Source organism: Rattus norvegicus, chromosome 1 (assembly GCF_021556685.1).
Source record: "Rattus norvegicus strain SHRSP/BbbUtx chromosome 1, alternate assembly SHRSP_T2T, whole genome shotgun sequence".
In the NCBI taxonomy this organism is placed as follows: Eukaryota; Metazoa; Chordata; class Mammalia; order Rodentia; family Muridae; genus Rattus; species Rattus norvegicus.
The window spans coordinates 86,152,007-86,171,832 of NC_141534.1; the positions used below are offsets into that span (position 1 = coordinate 86,152,007).

Consider the following 19,826-nt stretch of genomic DNA (forward strand, 5'->3'; position numbering starts at 1 on the left):
AAAGAATTATTATTAAGTATTAAATAAATTTAAAAAAAGGAAAGAGATACAGGGAAATCAGAAGTGAATGTGAGCAAAAATCAATGAATTATGTATAGAAAAATCTGTTGAAAGTATTTTAAAAATAAAAAATATATTACATTAAAAAAATAAATTCTACATCTTCATCTGAAGTCTGCTTGCAGAACACTGCTTCCATGCATTTAGGATGAGGATCTTAAAGCCCAAACCCAGAAGTACACACATTACCTAACAAGTCCACACCTATTACCACAGTGCCACACCTTCTAATAGCGTCAAAACTTAGGACAAGCACATACAAAGTATAAAAATCTGTATAATGTATGATAAGAACTTCAAGTATCTCAATAAAGAAATCAAAGAACACTTCAGAAAATGGAGAGATCACACAGGATCCTGGATTGGCCGGATTGAAATTATAAAAATGACAACCTTACCAAAAGCAATCTACATATTTAGTTTAAACCCATCAAAATCCCACACAATTCTTCAAAGACATGGAAAGAGCGATTCTCAATTTCATGTAGATAAACAAAAAAAAGCAGGATAGTAAAAACAATTATTAACAAAAAAGGACCTCTGAGTGAATCACAATCCCTGACCTCCAGTTGTACTGGAGAGCAACTGTCATAAAAACTTGATGGTGTTATTGCAGAGACAAGTTGATAATTGAAACAAAATTGAAGCTCGAGAATTAAAAGAATACACTTATGGTCACTTTACCTTTGACAAAGAAGCCAAAAATATACAGTGGGAAAAAGAAAGCATCTTCAATGAATGGTGCAGGTCTAACTGGCAGTTGGTATGTAGAAAAATAAAAATAGACCCATTCTTTTCTTCTATTGGATATTTATTTTGTTGTATTTCAAATGTAATCTGCTTTCCCAGTTTTGGTTTTCTGTTTATAAACCCCCTATCCTTTCCCCCTTCACATTCTTCTCTGAGGGTGCTCCCCTCAACCTCCCACTGCTTCCGGCCTCCCCACCCTGATATTACCCTACACTGGGGGGTCCAGCCTTGGTAGAACCAAGAGCTTTATCTCCCACTGATGCACAACAAGGCCATCTTCTGCTACATATGCAGGTGGAGACATGGCTCTGTCCATGTGTACTCTTTGGTAGGTGGTTAATTCCCTGGGAGCTCTGGTTGGTTTGTATTTTTGTTCTTATGGCATTCCAAGCCCCTTCAGCTCCTTCAATCCTTTCATAACTCCTTCAATGGGACCCCATTCTCAGCTCAATGGCTGGCTGCTAATATTAGTCTCTGTTTATTTCGTGCTTTGGCAGAGCCTCCTCAGGAGACAGCTATATCAGTCTCCTGGTGGCATGTACTTCTTGGCATCAGCAAAAGTATCTGGGTTTGGTTGATTTAGACTCATTTTTATCTCACTGTAGAAAGCTCAAGTTCAAGAGGATCAAGGACTTCAACATAAAACAAATTACACTGAATCGAATGGAATTCTAGTTATGAAAGAGCCTTGAACACATTGGCACAGTAGAAAATTTACTAAATATAATTCCAGCAGCTCATGCTCTAAGATCAAGAACTGATAAATTGAACCTCATTAAATTAGAAAGCTTATGTAAAGCAAAGTATACAGTCAATAGGACAAAGCAGCAATAAACTGATTGAGAAAAATATCTTCAGTAAAACCACAGCTGATTGAGAGCTAATATCAAACATAAAAACAACTCAAGAAGCTAATTTCCAAAACTCAAACAACCCAATAAAAATGGGGTGTAGAACAAAAGAGAGAATTCACAACAGAGGAACCTTGAATGGCCAAGAAGCACTTAAAGAAGTACTCACAAAGCAGGTCTCAACAGATACAAGCAGTTTGAAATAATCCCTTGCACTCTATCTGATCGCAATTGACTAAATAACAACAAAAACAACAGAAAGTCCACATACACTTGAAAGGTGAACAATGCTGTAATCAATGATAACTTGGTCAAGGGAAATAAAAAAAAAAGAAATTTGGAACTTTTTGGAATTTAATGAGAATGAAGGCACAACATATTACAATTTATCAGACACCATGAAAGCAGTGGTAAGCAGAAAACTCAGAGTTCTATGAACCTCCAAAATGAAACTGGAAAGTACATACACTAACAGCTTGACTGCACACCTGACAGCTCTAAAACAAAAATAAGCTAATACACTCAAAAGGAATAGAGGCCATGAAATAATCCAACTAAGAGCAGAAATCAATCAAGTAGAAACAAAAAGAAATACTCAAAGAGTCAACACAATCAGGTGGTGGTTCTTTGAGAAAATCAACAAGATAGATAAACTGTTAGCCAAACTAACCAGAGGGCAGAGAGACACTATAGAAATTAAGAAAGTCAGAAATTGAATTGGAGACAAAGCAAAAGAAACTGTGGAAATACAAACAATTATCAGATCCTATTACAAAAGGCTATATTCAACAAAACTGGAAACTGTGGATCAAATGAACAATTTTCTAGACAGATACCAGGTACCAAAGTTAAATCAGGATCAGATAAACCATCTGAGAAGTTCCAAAACCCCTGAAGGAAGAGAAGCTCTAATGAAAATTCTCCCAAGCAGAAAACCACCTAGGACCAGATGGATTTAATGCAGAATTCTATTAGACCTTCAAAGAAGAACTACTACCAACAATCTTATAAATATTCCAAAAAAACAGGAACAGAAGGAACACTATTCAATTTGTTCTATAAAACCATAATTATGCTCATACCTAACCACACAAAAACCCAACAAAAAAAAGAGAACTTGAGACCAATTTCCCTTTATAATATTGTTGCAAAAATATTCAATTATATTTAAACAAATGAAATCCAAAACACATCAAAACAATTATTCATGATGATCAAGGAGGCTTCATCTCAGGGATGCAAGAATGCTTCAATATACAGAAATCCATCAGTGTAATCCACTATGTGAAGAAACTCAAAGTAAAAAAAAAACACACATGATCATCTCAATTGAGGCTAACAAATCATTCGTTAAAATTCAACACCCCTTCATAATAAAGGTCATGGAAAGATCAGAACTTCAAGGCCCACATGGAAACATACTAAAAGCAATATATACAAGCCCGGAGCCAACATCAAACTAAATGGAGGAAACATTGAAACAATCCCACTAAAATCAGGGACTATACAAAGCTGTCTACTCTTTCCCTACCATTTAGTATAGTACATGAAATCTTAGTTAGAGCCATTAGATAACACAAAAGAGATCAAAGAAATACAAATTGGAAAGAAAGAATTCAAAATATCACTATTTGTAGTTCATATGACAATATACTTAAGTTACCACAAAATTCTCCCTGAGAATTTCTAAACATAATAAACAATTTCAGCAATCTGACTGGATATAAAAATAACTCAAAAAAAAAAACCCAGTAGCTTTTCTCTACTCAAATGACAAATAGGTTGAGAAAGAAATTAAAGGAGTGACACCCTTCAAAATAGCCACAAATAATGTAGATGCCATGGTGTGATTCTAATCAAGCAAGAGAAAGATTTCTATGACAAAAACTCCAAGACTCTGAAGAAAAAGAATTGAAGATGATATCAGAAGATGGAAAGATATTCATGCTCATGGATTGACAGGATGAATATACTGAAAACTGCAATCCTGCTGAAAGCAATCTACCCACTCAGTGCAATCTCCATCAAAATTCCAACTCAATTATTCAAAGAGTTAGAGCAATTTTCAAATTCACTTTGAATAACAAAAAACCTTAGATACAAAAAAATCTATTTTTGACCATAAAACAACTTTTAGGTTAATCACCATCCTTGACTTCCGACTGTATTACAGAGCAATCATGATATAAAATCCATTGTTTTGGTTCACAGACAGGCAAGTAGATCAATGGAATAGAATTGAAGACCCAGAAATAAACCCACACACCTATGGCCACTTGATCTTTGAAAAAGGAGCTAATACCATCAAGTAGAGAAAAAGACAGCATTTTCAACGAATGGTGCTGGTTCAATTGGAAGTCAGCATACACAAGAATGCAAATCAATCCATTCTTTATTCTGTACAATGCTCAAGTACAACTGAGTCAAGGACCACCAAATAAAACCAAATACATTGTAACTAATAGAACAGAAATTGAGGAAGAGACTTGAACATATGGGCACAGGAGAAATTTTCCTGAATAGAACACCAATGACTTATGATTTAAGATTAAGAACCAACAAATAGGACTTCATAAAATTGCAAAACTTATGGAAGACAGATGACAGAATGACAACCAACAGATTAAGAAAAGATCTTACCAAGCCTATATCCATTAGAGGGCTAAGATCCAATATATACAAGGAACTCAAGAAGTTAGACACAAACCAAATAAACCTATTTAAAAATTGGCTACAAAGCTAAAGAGACAGTTCTTAACTGAGATATGTGAAATAACCATGAAGCACCTAAAAAAATTTTCAATATCCTTAGTCAACAGGGTTATGCAAGTAAAAACCCCTTATATTCTACCTCACACCAGTCAGAATGCAGATGCTGCCAAGGTTGTGGAGAATGGGGAACAATCCTCCATTGTTGCTGGGATTGAAACCTGGTACAACTACTCTGGCAATCAGTTTTGAGGTTCCTCTGAAAATTGAACATAATGCTACTGATCACAGCTATACCACTCCTGGGCATATACCCAAAAGAAGCTCCAACATTTAAGAAGTCCACATGCTCCACTATGTTCATAGCAACATTTTTTATAATAGACAGAAACTGAAAAGAATCCAGATGTCCTTCAACAGAGGAATGGATACAGAAAATTCACAACACATGAAGTTCAAGAAGAAGGAAGACCAAAATATGGATGCTTTTGTTCTCCTTTGTAGACAGTACAAAATACAGTGGGAAATACATGGAAAAATACTGGAGGAGAGAATGAAAGAAAGGCCATCGAGAGATTTCCCCACCTGGGGATACATCCCATCTATAGCTACAAACCCAGTCACTATTTCTGATGCCAAGAAGTACTTGCTGACAGGAGCCAGATATGAATGTCTTCTGAGAGGCTCTTCTAGAGCCTCACTGACACAGGCGAGGATGCTTGCAGCTAATCTTCAGACTGAACACAGGAACCCCAATGGAGGATTTGGAAAAAGGAATGAAGTAGCTGAATGAATTTGTAAGCCCATAAGACAAACAACAATATCAACCATTCAGAACCCCCAGAGCTCACAGGGACTAAGACCACCAACCAAAGAATACACATGTAGGGACCCATGACTCCAGACGCATATGTACAGAGGATCTCATTGTCCAGCACCAATAGGTGGAGAATCCCTTGGTCGTGTGAAGGCTCATTTCCCCAGTGTGTGAGAATGCCAGGGTGATGAGCTGAGAGTGGGTTGGTAGGAGGGCAAGCATCCTCACAGAAGCATGGTGTCAGGGGATGATAGAGGGGGGAACCATAAAAGGGGATAACATTTGATATTTAAGTACATAAAATATCCAATAAAAATTCCAATCAAAGAAAAATACAGTGTAACATATATTGTGAGGCTTCACAGAGTGTTTTTGAATATATATATATATATATATATATATATATATATATATATATTCGTTTTTATAGATTTTGGATATCATTAATTTTGGTATATTTTACTTATTTATTTAAAGTTACTTTATGAAAAATTTAATAAATTTTATAATATTATTTTTAAAATTGTAATAAAAATATGGGGAAAAACTGGTGGGAGTACATAGTCACAGAGTAACTATTGAAATCACTGGGTATTTTACTCATAAACCCTGAAAATATATTTTATTGGACCCAATTATAAAATATTAAGTATATACACAAACTACTTAGGTTTATAGTACTATATCTTGGTGTATATTACTATGTACTTAGGTATATACTACTTACTTAGATATATACCACTATATACTTAGGTGTATACTACTATATAGTTAAATGTACATTATTATATACTTAGGTGTATTAGACTATATTCATGGGTGTATGTTACTATGTAGCTAGGTGTATACTCCTACACACCTAGGTATTTACTAGTAACACGTAGTTGAAAATCTGTGCTAATTTCAACTCAACTCACAGTAGCTTGGAAACATGTTGAGCCTATGTGCCCATCAACTAAAAAATAGATAATGAAATTGTGATGTGTAAACATAATAAAATTAAATTCATCTATATAAATAAAACAATGAGCTTCTTAGGAAAGTAAAAGTAAATGAAAATATACATAATGAAGTAACCCAGGCACAGATAGACTAACAGTATATATTCTCTGTCATATGAGCAACCTAGATATATAATTAGTGTGTTTAACCTGAAGTGCATATAAAGGACAGAAATCTAGAAAAGTGCCATTAGAAGTAGAACAAGAAAAAGATACTCAAGGAAAGAGATATTCAAAAATACTTATAATATGGAGGTGGATGGAATGAATATGAGAATGAGGTGGTATATGAAATATAGGGTAGTAAGATGAAGGATAATTAATCAAAACCAAGAATATATGAAGATGCATTATGGAAACTCATTATTTTGTAAGCTCATTAATATATTAGTCAAGGCACCTTTCATAGGTAGAAAATGCTGCTTGTAGAAGTAATAGGTTGGTAAATGAAAACTTTATTGCTAGTGTTGGGAAATCTCCCTAGGAGTAATTGCCTGAAAATGCCTGAGTATCCAAATAATAAAGGCAATTTTCATTTTTGTCAGGCCCACAAAATTAGTTTGTAATATCTATTACTAAAGACATACTTATATCCTAGTCAGGAGATAAAGAAAGCAAACTGGGAAGACCTGATGGATTCTGCCTGTGCCCAGAACTGAACTGAATGAGTCCTACAGGTCCCTTGCACCAAAATACCATGGAAGAGAGAGTTGGACCCTCAGAAATGTGGAAAATCAAGAGACCTCAGGAGAGACCTCCACTACTGTTCACATTCCTAGCCCAAGGGTTACATGTCTAATGGTCTCTGGATACAGGAATATAGGAGCAGTCGGCAGCAGGAACCTGCTGGTTATTTCTGCCTGTGCCTGAAACTGACCTGGACCAGTTCCAGTAGCCTCCTGCAATCAAATCCCATGGGAGAAAGAGCTGGACTCGCAGAAGTGCAGACAATCATGATACTTCAGGGGACACTGCCACTTCTGCTCACATCCCTAACCCAAGAGGGATGGCCTAGTTCCCTCTGTGAATTCTGGTCACAGGATCGTACTAGCAGTCAGGACCAGGAACCTTAAGGTTTCTGCCTATGCCAAGAGGTGGAAGTCAATCACCAGCAACTCCTACACACCTGAGAGAAGAGATAAGAACAACTCTTCTGCACTCTGCAACCTGCCTGGAGGCTTCAGGTCACATAACTACAGGAGCAGCTCTCTGCTCCCAGTTGAAGGAAAACCTGTCTACATGACTGCTGAAACACAGGCCTACAGGAGGGTCAAGCTGCTGTCAGAGACAACAAAACAAGCTAACACCAGAGACAAACTGATGGAGAGAGACAAGTACAGGAAGTAAAACAACAGCAACCAAGACTACTTGGCATCATCAGAGGCCAGTACTCTCACCAAAGAAAATATTGGATATCCCAACACACCTTCAAAGAAAGATTTCTATTTAAAATCACATCTCATGATGCTGATAGAGGACTTTAAGAAGAACATTAATAAGTCCCTTAAAGAAATATACGACAATACAGGTAAATAAGTAGAAGACCTTAAAGAGGAAACAAAAATCCCTTAAAGAATTACAGGAAAACACAACCAAACAGAAGGATTGAAGAAAACCATCCAGGATTTAAAAATGGATAAAGTGAAACAATAAAGAAAGCACAAAGGAAGACAACTCTGGAGATAGAAAACCCAGGAAAGAGATCAGGAGACATAAGTGCAAGCATCACCAACAGAATACAAGACATTTATGAGAAATTCTCAGGGGCAGAATCACCATTTAAAACTTTGACACAATCATCAAAGATAATATAAATGCAAAAGGCTTCTAACCAAAAGCATCCAGGAAATTCATAACACAGTGAAAAGATTAAACCTGGGGATAATAGCTATAGAAGAGAGGAAAGATTCCCACATAAAGACCTAGTAAATATCTTCAACAAAATTATAGAAGAAAACTTCCCTAACCTAAAGAAAGAGGTTCCCATTAACATACAAGAAGCCCACAGAACTCAGAATAGATTGGACCAGAACTGTTGTTATTAGGTCTTCAAAATAATTATTAGGTCACAAAATAATTAAAACACCAAAGGCACAAAACAAAGAATATTAAAAGCAGTGCGGGAAAAATGTCAAGTCATGTATAAAGGCAGACCTAACACACTGATACCATACTTCTCACCAGAGACTATAAAATTCAGAAGATCATAAGGCAGAAATCATACAGACTCTATGAGAACACAAATGCCAGCCAAGACTAGTATAGCCAGCAAAATTCTGAATTAGCATAAATGGAAAAAACAAGATAATCCATGACAAAAGCAAATTTCTCCAAAATCTTTCTACAAATTCAGCCCTACAAAGAATAGTAGAAAACTCCAACATAAGGAAGGAAACTACACCATAGAAAAAACAAGAAAGTAATCACCTTACAAAGAATCCAAAAGAAGAGAAACACACAAATATAATTCCACCTAAAAAAACAGCAACAAAAAAACCCAGAACATAGCAATCATTATTACGTTTTCTTAATCTTTACTAACTTGAATATTTCTTATTTACATTTCGATTGCTATTCCCTTTCCTGGTTTCCGGGCCAACATCCCCCTAACCCCACACCATCCCCTTCTTTATGGGTGTTCCCTTCCCCATCCTCCCCCCATTACCACCCTCCCCCCAACAATCATGTTCACTGGGGGTTCAGTCTTGGCAGGGCCAAGAGCTTCCCCTTCCACTCGTGCTCTTACTAGGCTATTCATTGCTACCTATGAGGTTGGAGCCCAGGGTCAGTCCATGTATAGTCTTTGGGTAGTGGCTTAGTCCCTGGAAGCTCTGGTTGGTTGGCATTCTTGTTCATATAGGGTTTCAAGCCCCTTCAAGCTCTTCAAGTTCTTTCTCTGATTCCTTCAACGGGGGCCCCATTCTCAGTTCAGTGGTTTGCTGCTGGCATTTTCCTATGTATTTGCTGTATTCTGGGTGTGTCTCTCAGGTGTGATCTACATCCGGTTCCTGTTGGCCTGCACTTCTTTGCTTCATTCATCTTATCTAGTTTGGTGGCTATATACGTATAGGCCACATGTGGGGAAGGCTCTGAATAGGTGTTCCTTCTGCCTCTGTTCTAAACTTTGCCTCCCTATTCCCTGCAAAGGGTATTCTTGTTCCCCTTTTAAAGAAGGAGTGAAGCATTCATATTGTGGTCATCCTCTTGAGTTTCATGTGTTCTGTGCATCTAGGGTAATTCAAGCATTTAGGCTAATAGCCACTTAGCAATGAGTGCATACCATGTGTGTTTTTTTGTGATTGGGTTACCTCACTCACGATGATATTTTCCAGTTCCATCCATTTGCCTATGAATTTCGTAAAATCATTGTTTCTACAAAATCTTTCTACAAATTCAGCCCTACAAAGGATAATAGATAGAAAACTCCAACATAAGGAAGGAAACTACACCTTAGAAAAAACAAGAAAATAATCTCCTTACTAAGAATCCAAAAGAAGAGAGAGAGACAAACATAATTCCACCTAAAAGAAGGACAACAACAACAAAAAAAAAAAACAAAAAAACCCCAAAACCCCCAGAAAATAGCAATCATTATTACTTAATAACTCTTAACATCAATGGACTGAATTCCCTAATTAAAAAACATAGACTAAGAGACTGTATACATTAAAAGGACCCAGAATTTTGCTGCATGCAGTAAACACACCTTAGTTAGAAAGGCAGGCACTGGGGTTGGGGATTTAGCTCAGTGGTAGAGTGCTTGCCTAGGAAGCGCAAGACCCTGGGTTCGGTCCCCAGCTCTGAAAAAAAAAAAAGAAAAAAAAAAAAAAGAAAGGCAGGCACTACCTCAAAGTAAAAGGCTGGAAAACAAATTTCCCAGCAAATGGTCCTAAGACAAAAGTTGGGGTAGACATTCTAATATAGAGTAAAAACAACTTTTAACTAAATGTTAGCAAAAAATATGAGGAAAGACACTTCATATTCATCAGAGGAAAAATCCACCAAGATGAACTCTCAATCCTGAATAATTATACTTCAAATGCAAGGACAAATTCATTCATGAAAGAAAGTTTAATAAATCTCAAACACACATTGCACCTCAAACAATAATAGTAGGAGAATTCAATGTCCCACTCTCATCAATGGACAGACCATAGAAAGAGAAAATAAACACAGACACAGTCAATATAATAGAAATTATGAACCAAATGGATTTAACAGATATTTATAGAATATTTCATCCTAAAACCAAACAATATTATTTCCTCTCAGCACCTTATAATACCTTCTCAAACATTGACTCTATAATTCGTCAAAAATAGGACTAAACAGATACAAATAGATTTAAATAATCCCATGCATCCTTCAGATCAAGACAGACAAATATAACTACAGAAAGCTCACATATTCATGGAAGTTGGACTACGTTCTACTCAGTGATAACTTGGTCAAGGAAGAAATAAAAAAAATTAAAGACATTTTAGAATTTAATGAGACTGAAGGTACAAGATATCCAAACTTATAGGACACAAGGAAAGCAGTGCTAAGAGGAAAACTCATATCTGAGTGCTTCCAAAAAGAAACTAGAGAGAGCATACATTAGCAGCTTGGGCACACAACTAAAACTCTTTTTTTTTCTTTTTTTCGGAGCTGGGGACCGAACCCAGGGCCTTGTGCTTGCTAGGCAAGCACTCTACCACTGAGCTAAATCCCCAACCCCCCAACTAAAACCTCTTAAACAGAAGAGGAAAATACAGCCAATAGGAGTAGAAGGTAGGAAATAATCAAATTCAGGGCTGAAATCAACCAAGTAGAAAAAAAAAGAAGTATAAAAAAATCACTAAAAGCAGGAGCTGCTTCTTGGAGAAAATCAACAGCATAGAAAAGCCTTTAGCTAGAATAACCAGAGGATAAAAAAGGGTATCCAACTTAATAAAATCAGAAATGAAAAGGGAGACAACACAAGAGAATTTGAGGAAATTCAAAAAATCATCAGATCCTACTAAAAACGTCTATAATGAACAGAACTGGGAAATCTAGATGAAATGAATTTTCTGGACAAATATCAGGTACCAAAGTTAGATCAGGATCAGATAAACCATCTAAACAATCCCATATCACCTAAAGGTATAGAAGCAATTATTAAAATTTCCCAAACAAAGAGAGCCCATGACCAGATGAGTTTAATGAAGAAATCTACCACATTTCCAAAGAAGACAAAATACAACACTGTCCAAACTATTCCACACAATAAAAACACAAGGAGCACTACACAATTGGTTCTATGAAGTCACAATTACACTTGTACCTACACCACACAAAGACTCAACAAAAAAAAAGAGAAATTCAGACCAATTTTCCCTATGAATTTTGACAAAAAATACTCAAAATTCTCACAACTCGCATCCAAGAACCCATCAAAACAATCTTACATCATGATCAAGTAGGCTTCATCCCAAGGATGCAGGAATTCTTCAATATACAGAAATGTATCCACAAACCCAGCTATGTAAAAAATTCAAAGAAATAAATGCATGTTCATTTTACGAGTTGCTGAGAAAGCATTTGACAAAATTCAACAACACACCTTCATGATAAAAGTCCTGGAAAGATCAGGAATTCAAGGCCTATAAGAATACATAGTAAAAGCAATGTACATTAAACCAGTAGCCAACATTAAACAAAATGAAGAGAAACTTGAAGCAATCCCACTAAAGTTAGGGACTAGATAACACTCCCCACTCTCTCCCTAAGTATTCAATATCATACACGAAGTCCTAGCCAGAGCAATCAGAAAACATAGGAGGGCAAAGGGATACGAATTAGAAAGTAAACTGTCAAAATATCACTATTTGCAGATGACATGATAGTACAGTTAAGTGATCTCATAAGTTCCACCAGAGAACTACTAAGCAGGAAAAAAAGATTCAGCAAGTGGTTGGGTATAAAATTAACACAAACAAATCAGTAGCCTTCCTCTACTTAAAAGATAAATAGGCTTAGAAATAATTAGGGAAATGACACCCTTTACAATAATCACAAATAACATAAAATACATATGTGTGACTCTTAACAAACCAGTGAAAAATCTGTATGACAAGAACTTCAAGTCTACAAAGAAATAAATTGAAGAAGATCTCAGAAAATGGAAAGATCTCCCATGTTCATAGATTGGCAGAATTAATATATTAAAAATGGTCACTTGCCAAAATCAATCAACAGATTGAATGCAATTCCAATCAAAATTTATACTCAATTCTTCATACAGTTAGAAAGAGCAATTTGCAACTTCATTTGGAATATCAAAAGACCCAGGATAGCAAAAAATTAACTAAACAATAAAAAACTTCTGGGGGAATCGCCATCCCTGACCTCAAGCAGTATTACAGAGCAATAGTGATAAAAAGTGTACGTATTACTACAGAAACATGCAGGTAAATCAGTGGAATAGAAATGAAGACCCTCACCTATAGTCACTTGCTCTTTGACAAAAAGCTAAAAGCATCCAGTGGGGGAAAAAAAGATAGCATTGTCAACAAATGGTGCTGGGTCAAGTGGAGGTCAGAATGTAGAAAAATGTCAATCTAACCACACTTTTCACCTTGTAAAAATCTTAACTGCAAGTGGATCAAGGACTTCTAGATAAAACAAGATACACTTAAACTAATAGAAGAAAAAAGGGTGCAGAGCCTTGAATGCTTGGGCACTGAGGAAAATTTCCTGAACAAAACAAAGATGACTTATGTTCCCAGATCAAGAATCAACAAATGGGACATTATAAAACTGAAAAGCTTCTATAAGGCAAAGGAAACTATCATTAAAAGAAAGCAGCAACCATCAGATTGCGAAAAGTTCTTTACCAATCCTACATCCAATAGAGGACTATTAGACAAAATATACAAAAAACTCAAGAAGTTAAACTCCAAAGAGCCAAATAACCCTACTAAAATGGGATACAGAGCTAAACAATGAATTATCAGTTGAGGAATAGTGAATAGTTGAGAAGTGCCTAAAGAAACATTCAAAATCCTTATTCATCAGAGAAATGCAAATCAAAACAACCCTGAGATTTCACCTCACACCAGTCATAATGGCTAAGATCATGAACTCACGTAACAACAGATGCTGGCAAGGATACAGAGAAAGAGGAACACTCCCCAATTGTTGCTGGGATTGCAAACTGATACAACCACTCTGGAAATCAGTCTGGAGGTTCCTCAGGATATTGGACATTGCACTACCTGGGGACGCAGGTATATCTCTCCTGGACACATACCTAAATGTTGCTCTTACCTACAACAGGGACACAGCTTCACTACATTCATACTGCCTTATTTATTATCGCCAGAAGCTCGAAAGAACCCAGATGTCCATCAATAGATTAATGGGCACAGAAAATGTAGTCCATCTACAAAATGGAATACTATTCAGCTGTCAAAGAATATTACTTTATAAAATTGATAAGCAAATGGATGGAACTGGGCAATATCATACTGAGTGAGGAAACCCAATCACAAAATACACACATGCTATGCCCTCACTGATAAGTGGATATTAGCCCAACAGTTCGAATTACCCAGGATACAACCACAGACTACAGGAACCTCCAGAACAAGGATCAGGAAAGTGGATGATTCTGTCCTTTTTAAAAGATGGAGCAAAAAATATTCATAGGAGTGGATATGGAGAAAAAGTATGCAGCAGAGTCTGTAGGAATGGATATTCATAGCCTGGCCCACCTAGACATACAGCCCAATTATATACAGTCACCAAAACTGAAATCAAGAAATGCATGCTTACAGGAGCCTGATATTGCTGTCTCTGTAGAGGCTCAGCCAGAGCATGTCAAATAAAGAGATGAATGCTAGCAGCAGACCGTTGGACTGAGAACTGGTTCCCCTTTGGCAATATTAGAGAGAGAATTGAAGTAGCTGAAAGGGATTGCAACCCCATAAGAACAACAATACCAACCAAGCAGAGCTCCGAGAGACTAAACCACTACCCATAGAAGACACATTTTCAGACCCATCACTCCAGCTGCATATGTAACAGAAGATGGTATTGTTGGGCAATAATCAGAGGAGAGACACTTGGTCCTGTTGGACCCCCCAGTGCAGAAGAATGTCAGATGGGTTTGAATTGGGGTGGTTAGGGAAGGGGAAAACCCTCCTAGAGGGGGACAGGGATGGAATTGGGGCTTATGGCCAGCAAACCGGAATGTGTATAACATTTGAAATGTAAATTAAAAATAGTCAATAAAAAAGAGAAAGAAAGCTGGGAGTAGATTGGATTAGGGCATCCTGTCAAGTAGTCCTCACAATAGTAGGCAGGCTGATATTAGGTGATTGTCTGTGGGATGATGTCATTATGCAAGTGAAGGCAGGTAAAAGATAGAATGAGGCCTGTCATTGGATGAGAAGGAAAAATGTATGGGAACAAAGTTTGAGGGAAGAAGAGGAGATTGGAAAGGGAAAGCAGAGAAGCAGCCACGAGAACATAGAGGGAGATGTTAAGATTCTACTCAGTACGTTACAAGTTGTTATGAATTTTCTTAAGGAATGAATGGGTATGGGGCTTTGTATGTTTTGGGGGAGCAAATATATGTCATCAATTGGATCAGAGATTATTGTGTTATATATTCTTTATTGTGGTGATATGGGTTTGGGAGAATGTCAGGCAGCAGAGACACTGGGCTGTCACAGAGTTGGGATATATATTTCTAGCATGGTGAAGATTGCCTTTGGAACTAGACGGATAGATAGACTGTTGACAGGCTCAGAGAGAGGTCTTCAGCAGTGTTTAATGGGATGGAGCAGAGCAGGAAAGACAAAGACGTTTGCTTTGCTGACTGAGATTAACATATCTATCAGATATCTAGGGACACCGTGGTGCTGGATCTAGCTGGGGTAAAGGCAGCATTTTATTTTTTAATTCTTACAGCAGCTGATGGCACCCAGTGTTTATATTATTACTCTGGAAGAGAGTGCAAGATGGCGAACAAACCTGCTAGATGAGAATCCACTAGTAATCTTAAGAGTTGAGAGAAAGTTTTGTTTTCTACATAAGAGGGGGCCAGCACCATGTTGAATCATGTGATATCTCAAGCTCAGGAATTTAAGCAAAGAAACAGAAACAGGCTGGGCTGGCAGGCTGTAGGTCGACAGTTCAAAGGTATTAAGGTTAAATAAACATCTGAGGCTCCAGGTAGAGAGCTTGACAGATTGATATATTTAGGGGCAATACCCTGGTTTAATAAGTTGATTATGGATAATGGAGTTATAGGTATTTAGTTTGTTTTATGAATTATACCACTAAAGGCCATATGGCTTGTAGATGTCAGGTAGCGAGGGTTTGTGGTTATTTTTGACATTTACCAGAACAGGAAGCACAGATTCTCTTAACATGTGCTCCACAGAATTTTGGGTTAATTTCCTAATGTGACAGATTACAAAAGACTACCAAGCTCATACACTATTTTTTTTTAGCTTACTTCCTTTTTAAAAAATGCTTAATCTTCATAATATACTTGACTTTGAGTTTTATGGTTATATTATTACTCTGGAAGTGAGTGAAAGATACAAACTTTCCTGTTTGCAGACTAAGAAACACAGTATTATGGAAAAATGGTTTTGTTTTTGTGTTTTTTAAAGTCTGATTAGGCTCCGGAAACCTCACAGAGTCATAATGATCAGATTTGAGAGAGGGAGATGTCCTGAAAAACTAGATTCAAGAGAATAAAAAAAAGATATCTCTTTTCTAAACATTTGTCTTGAGAATTATCTTTTGCAAAATGTACCTACTTGGATTCCTGGTCTCAAGGACTTTCACATTGATCCAGTCAAGAACCACATCTGGCTACAATATTTGCTTCATTCTTCCTAACTCCTACCAACAAGGATATCTCAACACCAACGTACAACTTGAAAAGATGTTGAAGAGTTAATACCCTAATTCTCTGGACTTTAGCGGGGCTGAAGGTGATTATTCTAAGGTTGTTTTATGAGGAATTTAGAAATGGTTGTAATTTAACAGGGAGAAACTGGCTTGTTTGAGTTGTACAATCATAATCTCATTTGGTAACAAAGCTAAAATCATATCTTTTCTTGGTATATATTTTATTAGTTAAAAAAGTTTAAAAGTAAAAGTATTAAAGTCAGTCCTTCTATTGATGCCAGTACAAATTTCTGAATTGATTACATATGTGAATTAAGAGCCAAATAGCAAATTGATGTCCCTAAGTATGTTTAGAATACTTTCAAGATAATAAGATAATTAACAAAAACATTCCAGATTAATTTATATAGATAGACTGTTTTCAAAAATGTCAGAAATCCACAAAATAAGAGATTTAAAGTTATTTATCTTTGGTTGAGACATATCTCCCCTTAGGATTTCCGATTTGGCAGTTTTAATGAATAAATTGAGCATCTCATCCTCCAGGTGTGATAATGCTTTGTGTCTGGGCAACCACTGGGAAGAAACTGTCTGTTTCATCTTCAGATTATACTGTCCAAAATGGGACACCTTATTCAGAATAGTTCTTGACTGATAATCTCTACCAAGCCAAAATTATCAGCCCTTCGAGGATTCTGCATGTCAAGAGTCTGTCAGTTGATTTTGGACAAGAAGGCTGAAGACTTGCACTCACGTGTTACTAACATAGGACTGTGCTAGTGGAGATTTGTCTCTATGGCCTCTAAGTTCTGGAAACCATCTTAGGCTTCCTATATCTAAGGTATTTTGTCATACTCAGATTTCTGACAGGGTTGAAGACTGATTAAAATCTCATAGTTTATCAGGCCATTTAACTCTGAAAGCACATATTTTGTTAGATAGTTATCAGATACTGTACAAGGTAGCCAGGATATAAATAGGTTTTAAGCCTTTCTTTAGCTGCAATGGATAATTAAATGTTCTGTTTATCTAATAATGTATTGAACTCAGTGTTAGATATATTTTATGCTTTAAATTACAAAATGATAATGGTTGTACTCAGCTTATATTTGAGAGAAAAAGTTTTGTTAATTAGACAAAAATGGTGCAATGTAGTGTGATGTCACTATGCAGGTGTAGGCATGTACAAGATAGAATGAGGTCTGTCATTGGATGAGTAGGAAGGATGGGTAGGAGAAAGTTTGAGGGAAGAGGAAGATACTGGAACGGGTAGACAGAAAGCAGCCAAGGGAACATGGAGGCAGATGTCAACATTCTACTCTGTATGTTACAGGTTATTTTGAATTTTCTTAAGGGATGAATGTGTATGGGGCTTTGTATGATTGGGTGGTCAATTACCTCTCATCAATTGGATCAGAGATTATTGTGTTATCTGTTCTTTCTTTTGGCGATTTGAGTTTGGGGAATGTCTGGTAGCAGAGACACTGGATTGCCATGCAATTAAGATGTATATTTCTGGAATGGTGTAGGCTTCTTTGGGAACTAGATGGGTAGAGAGATTATTGACAGGCTCAGAGAGAGGCCTTTGTCAGTGTGCTATGGGATGGAGCAGAGTAGAGTAGACACTATCCTGATTGAGATTACAATATCTATCTGATATCTTGGGGCACTGTGGTGCTGGATCTAGTGAATTTAAAAGATAGCCTTTGATTTTACATAATTTTACAGCAGCAGTTGTCCTCAAAAATTACTCAGCTGTGGATACTGTGACCTATACTTCAAGCAGCCTTGCAACACATGCTTACTGATCAATAATGTCTATTGTGTTCTGGGGTAAATAGCCAATTCTTGACTGCAATTGAAAAGAGTTCACAGCTAGTCTACATGGTCAAATGTCCACCTTGTGGAGGAAATAGACTCTAGTGTTGTAGCTGTCATTCTTATTCATCTAATCGGACATGATGTGAATATCAAATTATTTCTATATAGCCATGCCCGTTTTTTGTTTATATATCTCTACTGTAAGTTTGATTGAAAGATGCTTCTTGCAGTAGGCAATGGTAATTGCAAAAGTGCTAAGAATAAGTGCCCTTTTGTGCTCACCATAAATAAAACATCTATAGGCTACAATAAAGACTAAGAAAGCATCAAGGAAGAGGGTAGGGAATGATGTAAGAACTATGATGTGGGCTATTATTGCTATCAAAATACCTGCACACATAAATGGAAATATCAATAATGTAACCTTTTTAGATATAATTAATATATTGCAGGAGAATTTTAAATAAAAACAAAATATAAAGAATCTTCTTTCCCAATTTTGAAAATATTTTGGAGACATATAAGACATTAGGATTTACAATATTTAGAAAGATGCATTTTAACAAAATGGTAGATGATCAGGAAAATGTATAAGATTTATAAGAAATCATTCCAAAAATGACTAAGAAAATACACAAATGAGAACCACAGGAGGAAGAAATAACATATGTTATATTTTTGTTGTTGTGATACAACACCATGTACAAGGCAACTTAAGGAAGATAGAGCTTGTCTCATGAATTCAGAGGCAGATGCTCACAGTGAATCATTTAACTGAGAAAAGGGCACACAATGCAGGAATTAGAGAAAGGACTGAAGGGGCTGAAGGGGTTTACAACCCCATAAGATGATTAATCTCAATCAACCAGAACCACAGAACTTCCAGGAATTAAACCATCATCGCATATACATACATCGCATATACATATACACAGATGGATCTATGGTACTAGCCACATATATAGCAGAGGATGGCCTTGTCAGGTATTAATGGGAGAAGAGGTCCTTGGTCCTGTCAAGACTTGATTCCCCAGTGTAAGAAATGTCAAGGCAGGGAGGTGCAAGGGAGTGGGAGAATGTGTGTGGGAGCAACCTCATTGAAGCAAGGGGAGATTGCGGGTTTCTGGAGTGGGTTTCTGGAAAAGGGATAGCATTTGAAATGTAAGTAAAGATATCCCATAAAAATAAGTAATAAGGTGTTGGGGATTTAGCTCAGTGGTACAGCACTTGCCTAGCGAGCGCAAGGCCCTGGGTTCTGTCCTCAGCTACAGAAAAATAAATAAATAATAAAAAAGGAAGAGAGAGATTGTTTATTGCAGGTAGAGCGATAGGAACAGAATGCTGGATTTCATTGCCTCAACTACAAGCAGGAAGTGGAGGAGTACACCAGAAGTAGCTGAAGGTTTTAACCTCTCAAAGACCAACTTGAATGGAATACATCCTCCAACAACGCTGTGCCTCATAAACTATCTGTAAAAGTGCAACCAACTGGGAACCAAGTGATCAAATATGGGAGACTATGTGTGGAATTTCTTATTCAGATGATGACTAATGTCATTATCTAAGTTAGATCTGGAAAGACAAGTTAAGCCAAATGGTGCTGAAATGATATGTCATGGGGCAAGCTGTGGCTGTGTCCTTTTCTTTGGTCGTGTGTATATGAACAGAAACAATTGAAATGATGATGAGCTGGAGCCTAAAGACTGGTTGCATGTACAGATAAAATAGAGCTTACACAAGATACTAAGGGGCTAGATATATAGGAAAGTTAGGTGGCACACATGTAATTTTGAGTTTGAGCTACAGTAACAAATAAATAGTGTATACAGTAGATATTTGTAGTTCCAGGAATCAAGAGGGAGCAGAGAGAAGTGCCAAGATTCAAGGTCATCCCTGGATATACAGACAGTTCAAGGTCAACCT

At 36.7% G+C, this 19,826-nt stretch overlaps 1 pseudogene; it reads right to left on the reverse strand.

Annotated features, from left to right (window-relative positions):
* The window catches only part of Sult2a1-ps1 (sulfotransferase family 2A member 1, pseudogene 1), a 70,345-nt pseudogene that overhangs the window by 41,098 nt on the left and 9,421 nt on the right, over positions 1–19,826 (reverse strand).